This window comes from Tinamus guttatus, unplaced genomic scaffold, assembly GCF_059628265.1.
Source record: "Tinamus guttatus ecotype Peru unplaced genomic scaffold, ASM5962826v1 Tinamus_guttatus_pri_ptg000291l, whole genome shotgun sequence".
Classification (NCBI taxonomy): Eukaryota; Metazoa; Chordata; class Aves; order Tinamiformes; family Tinamidae; genus Tinamus; species Tinamus guttatus.
In genome coordinates, this window is record NW_028288825.1 from 2,072,536 (window position 1) to 2,087,572 (window position 15,037).

Below are 15,037 nucleotides of genomic sequence, written 5' to 3' on the forward strand. Positions count from 1 at the left end.
GGGAGCTCCTGCCTTGGGCCAGCCCCTTGGTGCTCGGTCTCCCGGGGTGAAATCACCCCTAAAGCAAGGGGGTCCTTTGGTGTCCCCAAAGCTTTGGGGGAGCAACTAAGCTCAGATCCACAGGGAAGGGCAGAGATGGAGCAGCGCAGCCCCAAGCAGCCCCATTGCAGGTGTTTTTGATACGTGGGCCTGGATGCACCTCCTGGAAAAGGGGAAAACGCCACTTTGGTGGAGCCATCCTAGACACAAGGAGCGGGAGATGCTGCCGCTGGGATATGGACACCGAGCGTCTCCCGTGGGGCTTGCGGGCCCCGTTTGGGGTTGCCCGGCGCGTGCGCTGCTGGCGCCCGGCTCTGGGCACGGGCACCCCTTCCGTGCCGGCGCAGGGCTGCGATGGAGGTTCCTGCAGGGAACCAGCGCTGGAAGCACCGAATTACCCCAAGGCAGCAGCAGCTGAACTCCATCGGCTCCCTATAAAGGGAGATGGGAACCACCAGCTGGGCTGGCTTGGTGATGGGAAGGGATGCTCAGGGCTGAGTCTGTGGCTTGGTGCTCTCTCCTGGAGTCCTGCAGCATCTGGGATCTCTTCCTTTTGCAGTTTTCCCTTTGGCCCTGAGAAGTGCAGGGGGGAAATTGGGAAAAATAAAACCTCACGCTGTTCTTAACGCTCCAAAGAGCAGGATGGAGGCCGGCTGTCTGTACGGTGCTTCCCTCTGTGTGAGCTGGAGCTGAGCTCCATGGATTTGCCTGGAGCAGATGCTCCCTGCCTGGCTGGAAGCAGCCTGTGGTGGCTCTTGTGCTCTCTGTGCACGTCCTGCTGGAGTTGGCCTGGTCTTGGGGTCACTCTGAGACCTGCTGCTGCCCTTAGGTAAGGGTTAACCCTAAATCTGCTTTAAACTGTGTGTGGGATCCTGTTGTGCTGCTTGAGAATGTCTTGAAATGCCTCCGGCTGCAGCTGCTGGGCTCTCACCTGGGAGCGAGTCTAAGAGGGAATTAAGAGATGATCAACAGCTCGGGCATCTGGTCTCCAGCCTTGCCCTGTGAGTCAGAGAGGTGCTGAGCCCCTGCAGTCCCTCATTTGGGTGGGTTTGGGGCCACAGCAGGCACCGGAGCTGGGATTTCTCCATCGCTTCTCATGGGTCCCTTTGGAGCAGCCGAGTTTGGAAAGTCCCAGCGCTGGGGAGGACAGGGCTCAGCACCGCCTGCTTCTGCAGGGCATCATGAGGCTCCTTTGCAGCGGCACCCGCCAGCTCCAAAGCAGCTGCAGGGCTGGGGTGCAGGAATTGTAGAGAGGACATCTCTGCTCCTGGAGCCTCCGGGCTGAGGCAACAAGACCTGGCCAGCGGGAGAGCACTGCAGTTTGCTAAAAAACCTCAGTTTGGGGAAAGCAGCAGCTTGCTCAGGTTCCGAGCCAGCCTGGTAGCCGAGCAGAAGCTTCCCCCAACGAGGACATCTGTTATTTTTCTAGGATTTGAAAAGAGAGGAGGAAAAAAAATTAAAAAGGAAAGAACCACCAGGAAGCCCCGTGTAGGTGCGGGGACGCTGCTGCCGCGGCAGTGACTCAGGGCGACGTCGGGTTTCCGAGAACGGGGAGGGTTTGGGCTGAGACGGCACCGATGGCTCGCGGGGGTGGCGGGGGCAGCGCTCCCCGCGCGGCCCCGCAAAGGAGTTTATTAATAACCGTTAAAGGCAGCGCTTGCGTCGTGCCGAGGCCTCTGCGCTTCCTCCTGTAGGATGCGGTGGCCTCTCCGGTGGGTGCAAATTCCTGCAAAAAAAAGGGAAAAGAAGGGGACTCTGTGCAGTGGGTTTTGTGGCCTTTGCAGGGCAGGTGGAGCGAGTGAGCTGGGAGAGAGGAAGAGGAGGAGGAGGCTGCTGGCTCGTTGTTCCCTGTGGGAGGATGTGCGTGTTCCCGCATCCCCGGTCCATCCCGGAGGAGGGAGCCGGGCGGCTGGAGCGGGGCCCGCTGCGATAATTCACATGATGCCGGATGCGCCATGAAATCGGACAGGATCCGGGCGCTTTGCTCCTCTTGAAGCCGCCTATTCAGGAGAGAGACGAGGAGGACAAGGGGGAGGAAGCCGAGGGAAGCCGGAGCACTGAAGGCTTCTGTTTGCTGCCGCCGACGGATGCAGGTGCAGCCGCCGAGGCCCTGGATGCTTTGAGCGCTTTGAGCCGCCTTTTCCTGAGGGGGAAGCGGAGCCGCAGGCGGAGGGATGGCCCCGGCCTCGGGTCGCCCCTCTCGCACGTGTCCCCGCTGCCACCGAGGTGTCCTGGGCTGCTGACTCGAGGTGACAGCCCCGAGTGGAGCCTCTGGAGCCTCGTGCAGGGTTGAGCTCTCCCTCCAGGCTGCCCCGTGCTCAAGCCCTTGGCCTCGTTGCCTTCCCTCCCATAGCTGCCCATCGCCAGGAAACACTTAGAAATCAAGCTGATTTTTTGTTTGTGCTTTTTTTTGTGTGTGTGTGTGTGTGTGTTTTTGTGTGTATTTTTGTTGGTTTTTTGGGGTTTTTTGGTCAAACCTCTGCCTGGCCTGTTGCCAACTTAGAAATTGGCCAGCAGCCTCAAAGGTTACTGGGGGGGGGCATTTACATGTGCAGCCGCCTGGCTCTACCTACGCAGGGCCATTGCATCTGCTTGTTTCTTTTTTTTATACAGAAAATAAGCTAAAAAAAGCTGCTGCCGTCACTTGTGGCACAGCCCTGTCTTGCGCCGTGTTCCTGCATGGGGGCTTTTCCTGTGCGAGAGGAAAGAGTGAGCGACTTCAGGATGCCCCAAGAAAGCTGATGGATTCTTCGCTTTTCCTCGGCTGGATTGTCCTTTCTGACACATCAGCTTTGGAAATGCAGGGTAATTTTGCCGAGGCTTTTCCAGGTATCTGCCTGTGTGGACGAGACCAGGATCTGGCCTGACTTCTTTAAAGAAACACAGCCAGGTCACTTAGCTCCAAGATGCATGGGGAGGTTTTGTGCTGTCTGCTGCTCCTGGCTGACATTATAAGCAGTGTTCGTGCAGGGCATTTCTACATTTAAAATGAAAAGTTTCATTTTATTCTCAAAAATGCTCCTGTAGCGTTGGCAACTACGGGGTGTCATCCAGTGGAAGAGCTCCTGAGCCCCTGGGAGCTGATCTATGTATGCCGTATGGGTGCACATAGAGGCACTTGCCGTACCTGTCTATATAGTAAAATATTTTGTTCTATGTTGGTATTGACACAAAATATCTCACAGAGAGACACCTTCTGGCTCATAAACCACTGCGGTGTGTGTTGAAATGTCCCAGCGCAGGACGGGCATGGAGCGTCCCTGGGCCTCAGAGCCTTTGGCAGGATGTCACCTGCCAGGAGCCTTCATTAGTCTCCAGGGTGCACGAGATGCCGGGCAGCGGGGCGCCGCTTTCCAAGGGGAGCGGTGGTCCCACTGGGATGCAGCATGCGGCTGCTCGAGGAAAAGAATTGGATATGGGGACAGATGGGGATTTTCTTGTCCTATTCTCCTAGATCCGCCCCCAGTCTGAGCTCGGACGCTCCCGAATTGGATGCGTATCCAAAGACGCCTTTTGCAGCACCTGCGGATGCCAGGAGCTCCGGTTTCCAGACTCCCTCCCGGCGCTGGCCTCGCCGCGAACCGGGAAGCCCTGCCCGGAGGTCGGAACCGGAGCCGCCTGTTTCCTTCTCATGATTCCCAGGTGCAAACTGCAAAAGCCGAGGCAGACCCGCTCCATACGGAACGCCTCTCGGGAAGCACTGCACAGGGAATAACGCAGAGCAACGGGCGCTTGCCTGGAAGCCGCTCAGTTTCTTGGAGGGTCAGATTGGTGGCTTTGGCAGAGGGATATCGGATTTTAACACATGAGACTCCGGTTTATTTGGCTTTTGCTCTTACTGGTCAAGTTGTTCAGCTTCTGCATCTCAGTTTTCGACACAGCTAGAACCCGTCACGGATGTGTCGTGGTTTGCACCCCCGGCCCCAGCGCTCGGAGTGACGTGCGAGCAGAAAGAGGCTTCCTGCGGCACGGAGGAAACTCACTGTCTTTAGCAAGTTGCTTTGCAGTTATTTCTGAGTAAGGTTGCGGCTATTGCGGTTTGTGCCCCAGAAAAAGCCGGACTGAGCACAGCCAGTTCCCAGCAGCGCTGATGTTCACCTTTCATGTTCTCTGATCACAAATGTTTGATTTGAAAGATCAGAAGAGAACACGTTCCTTTGACTTCCTCTAATGTTTGCAAGGTCAGGGAGCAAATCCTGCCACTCTCCACTTTGTTCAGTTTGTAAGAACGTGGAAGCTCGTGGGAGTATTAATTATGGCCAATTATAACCTGCTTGACCAGCCATGGTGCTCAAGTGGCTGCTGAAACTTGCTCTCCTAGAAGAAGGGGATTTTTCTCCTAGGCTGATCTCCACCAAGGGAGCCTTATGGTTTCGAGGAGCTTCTTGCCTGCGGTGCTGTGCAGTCCATATTTGCTTTCTGAAGTCCTGGTGCCTTGTCTGGAACCTCCTCCAGCCCAGCTGGTGACTTTTTTAATCTGCTTGTTGATTACCTAGGGGCCATGTATTTACAGCTCTGCACAGTTATTTAGTCTTTGCATTATGAAAACACCTGGGAAGCCCTGCCAAGGACGAGATTTTTTTTTCATGGTAGCTCAGCAGCGGCAAACGAGGAGTTGTGACCGCAAATAGAGATATGAAAGTTGCAACTGGATTTGTGAGCCTGGGAATGGAGGAAGTTGGTTGCAGAAGTGGAAATCAGAAACCCAACTAGTGGCCTAAGCAATGCGGTGCCTGTGCTGGTTGCTGCACAAAGCAGCTACACTCCTCTGCTTTCATCAGGCCTGAGGAAAAACTACTGGATTTGCAGTGCTGTGATGCTCAGCTCAGTCTCACCTTGGGGCTTGGTTTTAGACCCTTGGTAGATCAAAATGCCAAAGCTCCCAGTACGTGGTCTGCTTCAGGGGTCCTGTCACTGTGACAGTGACAGCACAGACACTTCTGAGCCAAGAGTGACTGCAGGTTTCCATCTAAATGGACAGCTCAGCTCCCAGGGTTATAATAAGTACATGTGGGGCTTCTGGAGCGTGAGCTGCTCTGGGAGAGGGGCACATGCCAAGGGATCTCCTGTGGACCAGCCAAGTCCCTGTGTTTATGAGCACCCTCCAATAATAATGCTGATTTTGGTTGCATTTCCCCTAAATCACTAACCCAGGCCCCAGCCGTGAGCCGCAGGGGAGCCGGTTTTCTGGAGGACGGTGGCTTTTGCTCAGCTGCTGTTTTCCTCCTCCCCAGCCTTATGGGGTGATTTTGCTCATGGTGAGACTCACCTGGGAGGAGGGAGGATAATCCACGTGAGCTCCTTGCACAACAGCACAAGTCATCCTGGCGCTTGCCTGTTATTACGAAGGCTGGACTGGACTGAGGATGGGCCTAGGGCAAAAGGGAGGGCCTGGCTCCTTGGGTGACATTCTTTGGGAGGCTGAAGGAATGATAAAGAGGAGCTCCGGAAGGGTGACCGTGTCTATCAGTTCCTTCCTGGCAGGAAATTTTTGCAGCCTGGCAGAAAGGAAGTCAAGAAAGGATAGCGCAAGCTGTGCTAACCGCAAGGGAATCCTTGTCCTCCAGCATGAAGTTAAAGGCTCCAAGCTGGTGAGCTGCTCTGCAGAATTAGGTGGTTACTGGACACGAGAGCATCTTCACTCCAGCTACTCTGGGCCTGAGTCTGCCCCTTGTGACTATAGAGTCCCAATGTGCAAGTGCTTCCAGCTCAGAATGGGCAGCAAAACAGCTGCTTTGGGTTAAATACACTAATTTTTATCTTATTATAAAAGACAAACACCTCCTGGCGTGGAGGAGTGCCTTGCAGTGGCCTTGTCTGCTCCTTTCTGCTGACACAGGTGCTCATCTGACCTTCTGGTGAGCTGGTTTGGGGAGCTAAACTGGCTGAAAAGGCATCCTCCCCGCGCAAAAACAATGAGTTTTCACCACAGATTGGATAAAGCAGTGAGGATGGGAGGGAGGGAATGGGAATGGGCGGCTGGGGGTGGTGGAGGAAGGGCAGAAACCACAACACCCTGACTTGGGTCAATTAAACTGTTGCGGAATTTCACCTTAGGCTTCAGTGGGAGTTAATGTAAGCACCACGGGAGCCCTGGCTTCCCGGTGTGGCACGGGAGAAACTGCTGCTATGGAGAGGTAAGGAGAAAGGAATGAGGGAAGGACCCACAGATGAGACCGTCTCTAACTTCTGAAGAAACCCAAGAGTTGGTAATTACTCAAACTCAGCACGGTTCTAATGTCACTGCCTCTTACGCCGTCGGTGCGGATTCGTTTTGAGAAAAAGGCAGAACGTGCTGGTGTCATCTTCCCTCCCTCCTTCCATGAACCTGCCAGCGTGCTCAAAACAGGCTGTTTTGAAAGCCTGTATCAGAGGCGAATTAATTTTGAACTTGTCAAAAGGAATATTCGCATAGGAAACGGTTCTGTAAGTTTGTCTGTATCACAAACGAAACAAAAGTCCTCGTGCTGGATGTAAACGTGCGTGATTATGATTAGGTTTGGGCTGTTTTTAGCTGAAATCAGGCACAGGCACTGGGTATACTCTCCCCCATTCATCTTAATTATGATTTTGCTTCTGTAACTGCCCTTATATAAAGATGCATGATGAAGAAATTGCCCAATAAGCCAGACAAAATGTGACACAAGCTAAACTTTTAATTGTGTTTTCTCTGGGCTGGTGGACAAGCCGTGCGGGCCCACGGGTCTAATCACAGCAGACAGCGGCTCAGGCCTTGTGTTTCAATGAAATATTCATGAGCCCAGGAGGGAGCAGGCCGGGGTGAACATCACCCCATGCAAATCTGAATATGTTCCCTATCCCTCCCAGCAACGTGTAGACGGCTCAGAAAATTCAGAAGGCGGCCTGGGCTTGTCAAGAAATTTGTCAAGAAATTTCCTGTTGCTTTGTCACTAAGGATGGTAATGATCGCATTCGTCCATGTTCTAATTATTGTCTCACCTCTCATTTAATTAGCCAATTTCCAAAATTAGGCAGTTTAGGGCTTAACTCCCTTTGTATCCCACATGGAAGCACACAGCTTTCTAGGCTGAGAACGGCAGCTCCCACCGGAGCCCGTGTGCAAGGAGGGTGCTCAGTTTTGTGATAAATGAGGCAGGTTCTCACTTAGCTACTTAATACGGGCTTAAGTGCTGACATTAAAAACACCTCCATGCAATGATGTTAAGTCTCTATTTTTATACTGATTCCTTTGAAGACCTATGGGTTAGGAAAGGGAAGGGAAATTGGTAATGGAGCAAAAATGACTGTGATTTAGAGATTGAATTGCATACAGCTAGAGCCATGCATCAGTATAATGAGATTCAGTCTTGTTTGGTTACAAGGACTGGAGACAGAAGCAGAAAATGTGATCCACCAAGGCTGCTCTCAGGAAATGAGGAACAATAGAGCGAGGAAATCAAATTTCAAACTGCAGGGATATATTTATCAAGTTTGCCTCAGAATTTTCGCAGAGATTTTTGCCCACCTCCATGCAGCTTTTGCCTTTTTTTTCTTTTTTTTTTTTTTTTTCGGTCAGCCGACATATGGCCGGAGGATTAGATCACTATAAAGCGCTGCTGCTTGTGACCCATTTGTTAATGCGGGGCTGGGGTCAGGCAGAAGCGGCGAACGGGCTCGTCATTGTTTGGTGCTTCCCGAGCGCTGTTCCTGTTGCCAGCCCGTGGCCAGCCGCTTGGCACAAACTCGTTAGCTAATTAGTGGTGTGCTCAGCCCCGCGTGGCGCAGGTTGCTGCGTGGGCGATATTCGCGGTGCGGCCGTGGAACGGGCCCTCCCGGGGCTTCCTGCAGCCCCGTTTTGCTACGGGTGCTCGTGGCAGAGCCGCTTGCACGGCCGCTCCTCTCCGTATCCTCCCGCTCCCGGCGATGCCGAGGCCCCGCTCTGCCTCCATCTGCTTCCTCCGGCTCCGCTGCGGTAACAGTTACTCAGGAGACGCTGCGGTTATCGGCGGCTGGTGCCGAACTGGTTTTTGCAGATAATGGCCTTGAGCTCTGGCTCTGGCAGAGAGCTCAAACGCCGCGAGCGCTGCGGGACAAGAGAGCGCCACAGGTCGAGACCCAAGGCGAGGAGCAAAGGCCCGGGCAACACGGCACGGAAAGGTTTTGATGCTGGTTTCTAGGCTAAAAGCAGTGACTGTGGTTGCAAATATCCCACGAGAGCCGCAGGTCCACGCTCCAAGCATCTGCTCGCCCTGCGCGTGTCCCCAGGGACTGTCCCATTGCAGCCTGGCACTGCTGTATCCATCGGGTACCGGAGCAGTGCAGCGGCAACACCACAACTTCAGGTGTTAACACAGGTGCAATAATAAAAAAATGCAGTTTTACTTGGGTAGAACTACATTTTCTTCACTTGTACTGAGTGGCTTGATGGGGTTAATAGGAAATAATGGCTTCACAGCGGCGGGAGCTCTTTGCTGGGTTTATTTGTGTGCGTGCACTGCAGACAGGGAGCACCTGGGATGAGCTGGAAAGGGAGACGAAGTTCCCACTGTGTCTCAGAGCTGTCTGGGCAGGCCTGGGAGGGAGCTGCTGCGGTGGGAGGTGGAGGAGAGGCAGCAGGAATAGCCTTTTCCTCACATTTTGCTTTAAACAAGAACTGTCGTCTTGTTCTTTAGAGCTGTCAGCACCTAATCATTAGTATTAATGAACATGCACAGAAAAATTAGGTTTCCATAGATGTGAGTCCTCAGCCTTCATTTGTCCATTGCTGTTTTTTTTTTTTCCTAAAGAAAAGAGGGAAGTATTCCTTCAGCTCCTGCTGATAGCTTCAGATGCTTCTAGATACTTTATTTTTTCACCCAGAATTAAATTAAACTCAGCTCTCCTAGCTCAAGGTTAACCACTAAGCCAGTGCCACAGCTAGCTGTGGAAGACTCGAATTCCCAGCTACCAGATGGTATTCAAAGCATTTGAACTCAGAGCATCTCTAAACAAGCAGCTTTTAATGCAGTTTGCTCTGCGTGTTTTTCACTGCAGTCCATGCCCATGTGTGTTTAAACCTTAAAGCCGAATCCATCTCATCTTGCAGGCAACAGGAATTTTGCTGTTGACTCCAAAGGAAGAAGGTCTGGGCGGGAAGCTTGACCTTACTTTCACTTGAGAAGCGACACTTTGTAAATCGGGTATCGCTCCAAGTTTCTCTCCTCTTGTTATGTTTGAGCAGGCGACCTTCCCTGGGAACAGGGTGTTTAAATGGCCATTAGCACTACATGGAGCCGGTCACAGCACGAGCTCCTCTCCTGACCTGCATCAACCCCAAGTGTCTCCTGAACATAGATGTCCCATTTCCTTGAATTGTCTCTTTTTTTTTTTTTTTTAATGGGGGGAAATATCCAAGGAGAAGGACAACGGCACCGCTAACCTCCTTCAACCTGTGATCTCGGACACAGATTTTTCCAAAAGGGGAAGAGCACGTGCTCCAACGCACCCAGACGGCCCGGCTCCCTCGGCCAAGTTCCCGTCTCGGTGGCCGCAATGAGCCTGGAGCCGCTCCGCAGCGAGCTCCGCACGGAGTGCAGTGACCATGAGGGCCTCCCACTGCAGCTCCATTAGCAGAAGCTCCCTACTGTGACTCTGAAGGGTCCCCAGATGCGTAAATGCCATTATTTCGTATTGACTAATTGAGCATCGGGAGACGGATGGGGCTAGGGGGAAGAAAGCAGCCAACAAAAGAGTGCACGGCTTCCAAGGGGCTGTTTTCCGTGACACGAGTCATCGAGGGGTCTACAACCCCCTCAGGCCGTGCCTTTTGAGGGGGAATATCTCCTCTTGTGGCGCAGCACTTCCCCAACTCGAACGAGTGTTCCGCCTTGGCACATAAATGAGGAGGTGGGCTCCCTTCTGCTGCCCAAAGCTGTTCCGTGCTTTCCTGCTGCTTCTCTCCGATGAAACATTGCGGGATTCACCACCAAAGCGCCTCCATGGAGGCCGCGTGAGCCCAGACGTGCCCGAGACCCCGTGTGTCTCGGTGACACGAGCCAGGCCATCCGTGTGTGCTGGCAGCAACCCACATAGCTCCTCCGACCTCCTGTCCCCAAACGCGGGCTGCTCGCTGGACCCTATGTGACTCTAACGGGGCCGGGTGTCACCATCCGCGCGGCTGTCGGGTCATTTTGGTCCTTATGGAACAGGACTCGCTGCCCGTCTCCGGCCAAGACATCCCTGAGGGGAAGGCGGTGGCGATCACCCCAAAACCCGCCCGCTGCCTTGGTCACCTCTCAAGGGGGGTCTGCCCTGCTGCAGACCCCCCAGCTTGGCCCTTTTTGAGGGAAAAGCGAGTATTTTATTAGAATAAACGTGGAGATGGGAGAAGCCCGGCGATGCTAGGGCCGCGCTGAGGGGAAGCAGCTGCCCTTAGAAACGGGAACTAGCGCGAAACGGCGGCGCTGCGGGCTCCGCGCCGAGCCGTGCCGGGCCGGGCGGGAGGCGGCGCCGCCGCGCACGCGCAGACTCGGCCGCGCCCGCGCCGCGAACGCGCCTCGGGGCCGCGCGCGCCGCCGGTTCCGCCTCCTCCGCCGCCGCCGCCTCCTCCCCCCCGGCCGCCGCCATGGTGCGTGTGGGTGTCAAACGCAGCCAGAGGCGGCGGCTGCTGCTGCTGCTGGCGCCCGGGACGCCCCCCCGCGCGGCTCCGTCCCCTTCCCCGCGGCTCCCGCCGCGCCCCGCTCCGCGCTCCCCGCACGCAGCCACAGGTCAGTCCGGGGGGAGCCGCCGCGGGGCGTGCGGAGGGCGGCGGAAGAGCCTCCCCCCAACCTCCCCTCGGCGGCGGGTGGGCGCGGGAAGCCGGGCCGGGGGGGAGGCAGCGCGGCCGTTGCGGCCGTTACGGCCGTTGCGGCCGTCGGGGCAGGTGTTCGTGGGGGCTCCGCGGCCGTTGCGGCCCGGGGGGCGTCGCGGTGTTGGCGGGGCGCCCCCGGGGTGGCCTTTGTTGTCTCCGTTGGGCCGAGAGCAACAGTTCCCCCCTCCCCGCCACGGCAGCGCCGGCGCTTCCCGGGGTGGCCAGTGCCTGGTAGCGATTAAAAAAAATAATAATTAAAATAATAATAAAAACGGCACGAGGGATTTTTTTTTCTTCCTTTATGAGGCTTTTAATAAAGTTTCGGCCTACCTGGCCCTCTCCGCGGCTCCTCCCGGAGCCACCTGGCTGGGGGGATGGAGCCGGCCCTGCCCTGGGCCGGGGGATTCGGGCAACTTGGCAAAATGGGCCTAAAAGGGGCGGGTTGTGCAGCCCAGAGCTCGGCCCGGCCCCACAACCTTGCCCTGGCCCCCTTTCCCCTTCCTTATTTATTTATTTTTTATTACTTTATTGTTTTTTAATTAATACGATCCATTCGGAAGGTATGGAATAGTGTGTTTCTTTTCAGTATGATTTTTATTGTCATTTTTTCCCCCTTTTTTAAAGCTTTGCTTACAGTACATCTGATGCTGCTAATTGGCTTGGGGTAGCCTGTATTTTTTGTGTCTGTTAATCATTTTTTTTCTTATAAAGTATATTGAAACAGGAATCATCACTGTCTAGCAACAATGAAAGTTTCCTATTTTAAAGTCATAAGGTGTATTGTAAGAAATGTTTTATTTGATCTCAGTTTTTATTCGGTTGTACTAAGGGCGTGTAATGCTTTTTTTTTTCTTTCCCTTTTCCTTCCTTTTTTGTGTGTGGCGTGGTCACAGCTGGCAAGCTTGCTTATAGTTCAAATTTACGTGAGCTTGATGTGTTTCTTTCCCCTAATATTCTAAGAAAACTTCCCAAATTACACATTTTTCATCAGGAAACTTAATGTACTTGCTCCAACCAAGTATGTTGTGGGCATTATGGACTGCAGAGACTGACTTGAAGGGTTCAAATGGCAATTCAAACCGCAAGGTTCTGCTGAAAGATATATTTTATGGTAATGTGGAACTCTTGCATAATTCTGTGCTGGTTTGTTGTGTGCAAGGCAAGGTCACAGAAAATTGGACTGTTATGATGTAAAATACGAGAGATGATTAAAAAAGAATCTTGTATTGATATCCTCGACAAAATAAAACACACTTAGGAAGTTCTCCTAAATCTGTTTGCCTTGGCAAATAATATATCTACCTCAGATATGTTATTTTCAAACAAGCTCATAAATGGGGTTTTATTGTGGGAAAAAATCAAAACTTTGATAAATTTTGCTCCATAAACTTGAGGTAATGATAAACTAGGTAGATATATTTTTCCAAGATAATATAGTTAAATATTTAATATATGGAATGTTATCAAAAATTGTCCATTACAAATTAACCCTGACTGTGCATTCCTGAAGCTGACGTGCGATAAGGCTGCTCTGGCTACAGGTTGTGCTCCAGGAAGTTTGGCTTCCTAGTGCTCGCTGTGATTGCTCCGTGTCATGAAGTGACTACGCGGCATCCTCCCAACACGAGGATGTTTCTGCTACGCCGTCGCATCTGGGGAAAGATTGGTTATTTTCTCTTAATGACTTGGACATAAAGGCAGGCATTCATTTCCCTTTGTCATTAAGAAGTGCGATATCACGTGCTTTAAAGATGGACCTTTACTCTTCGAAAAAGAAAAAATATATAGAAGAAGAGAAAATAAAATCCAGTCTGTATAGAAACTAAAGAGCTTTGGGTAATGTCTGAGGAAGAAAAGTCCTAGCTGGAAGTCCTTGTGGAACTGGTGGTCGTGTCCTAAAAGCAGACGAGATCTTTGGGACGTGGCAGTTGAGCAGTCTGGGTGGTGGCAGCGCTCAGGGTGTTTTTCACATGCATTACTGTGACAGTCACTTCTAATGAAGAGCTGACAAACATCTGATGTCCAGTGCAGCAGCGCTGCGTAATGGAGTGAGCGTAAATGAGCTCTGCGTGTACTGACCATGGCGCTATTTCCATAACTGGTTAATCATGCTAACCTCATCCCAGCTGTCAGCCCTTGGATTGCCTTAAAACTGGGAGCTTTAGGAAGCCTCTGTTGCTTCTGTGAGATGCCAAGGGCCTAATTTGTTACTTCATTAAAAAATGCTGGTAGGCCTTATCTTGGGGTTTTTTTTCTTCTTGGAGAAAGCATTCCATTTTGATCAGTATTAAGAGCAATATATTACAGAATACTGAATGATATCCATGGTTCTATTGGATCCCATATCGAGAATGGGGAAACAAATATAAAGGCTTTTAGTGGTGGCTGTCATTGTTACCTGGTCCAGAGTACAAGTTACTGTAAAATCCTTTATTGAATGATTGGTACTCAGGAAACAACTTTCCAGTCTTCCAGTGCCATATTTGCAGAGTGCTAAATCGTCTCTGGGGATCTTGCTAATAGAAAATGAAAGATGTCTGGTTTGTATGAATGTCTGTAATGTTCTTTTTCCACTTTACCTCGCTCTGATCTGTGCAGGGAAAGTATTGAAATGTACTAGTATCCTGCTGTCTTAAGTGCTTCAAAGAGCTGCATTTTTCTGTGTATTTCGGGAGCCTGGCTGCTCATTAAGGAAGCGTGAGACACTGTGGAGGAGAACGTGTGTGCTGTCCCCTAGAAGAAAACCTGCTAAGCCTAATTGTAGGCCCACTAGCATTGCTATACTTCGATTTGGTTACGTACCACAATATGCTGCGTAATACACCATAAAAAACTCCCAGGAATAATCAGCTTTGGTGGCTGGGATGTAATTGGTTTCCATTTGGGCAGGAGGAACATGTAAAATGCCTGGGTGCTGCAGTAAATTGGAGACCATAAGCTGCGGCGTGCATCGAGAACTAGGTGGTTTTAGAAGTTTAACATCGCAAGCTTGGCTGGTGATGCAGGAGGTAGAAAGTTGCACAAAAATTGGTATTGCTTATTTATCATTTTGTAAATACAGTTTTGGCTTGGATTTTCAAATTTGGTTAATTTATTTGTAACTAAATTATAGGCAGTTTTTAAAGAGAGAGTAGCTTAAATTGCAGAGATTGAGTTTCTTCAAACTGTAGCATATAAGATCCGAGTTGCAACATGAAGTTAAATGCATGTAAATAATTTTTAAGCTAGTGTGAGTGGTTATACTAACTAAAAAAATTAAGAACTACTCTGTTTCCAGGTTGCATGTTACTGGAATCTGGGAATGTTTACTAGAATTTGGCTTATACTTAGCTATCATGCATTTTTAGATGAAATATTACTTTGAAAATTCTTGCTTGAATAATATATTCACTGGAATGCTTTTCTTCTGCATATATTAGGTAGTTCTTAATGCAGTTTTTCTTGGTATCGTCACCAAAATTGATCTCGGAACTGATTCCCAAGTGCTTTAATTGTTAATAGTGTCTCTGTTCTCACGTCACCCGGGGCTGTTAACATGAATGCCTCTAACTAGTGACTTGAACTTCTGCTCCAGGTCAAACCCAGATTGTTCGCACCACCCCATCTTGACTTGTGCTCCGACCTGAAAAAACCACCTCCCCTTCCAGGTGGGATAACGTGAGTCCATGGGGAGTAGACTGGACGGGCGCAGGTCCCCCCACCCTGGCCGTGGGCTCTTGTGGTGTGACCAGGTACAACCAGTCCCAGCCTGGGCCTGGCCACGTTGCTGCCCTGCTGGTCTCCTTATCTTAACTTTATGGTAGAGGTAGACTCAGAGGAAGCTGGAACTCGGGGTGTTTTGTTGTCCTGATGCAAGCAATTTATTTTTGAGTAATATTTCTCCTTCCAGGGTTACTTGAGCTGCTTGAAATAATTGGTCTGAATTCCTGTATGAGACTTCTGATATTATGCAGTTCTCTTACATTGTTGTCTGCTCCCTTCCTTCCTCCAAGTACCGTTTTAGTGACGTTGTCTACAGATACTGATTCCTCCATCATGTAACTGTATAATACTAAATTTGCAAGGCATGAGAAGTAGAACAGTTTGTGGTGGTGAGCCAGGAGGGAGAACATTTGAATGCAGTCTGGTGCTATGGAGATGGTACAAAACCTGTCTTTTTGTTTCAGGCTGCTCTCTGCTTCCTCCTGCTATCTTGCCCTCCTAATTACT

At 51.3% G+C, this 15,037-nt stretch overlaps 1 protein-coding gene across 1 annotated transcript in view; it reads left to right on the top strand.

Annotated features, from left to right (window-relative positions):
* The first annotated feature begins 10,611 nt into the window (after positions 1-10,611).
* Positions 10,612-15,037, top strand: part of EPN2 (epsin 2) — a 43,613-nt gene continuing 39,187 nt past the window's right edge. Inside the window, exon 1 of the mRNA XM_088527803.1 lies at positions 10,612-10,745. The gene's annotated coding sequence lies outside the window, so the exon portion shown is untranslated. The remainder of the gene's footprint in view (positions 10,746-15,037) is intronic.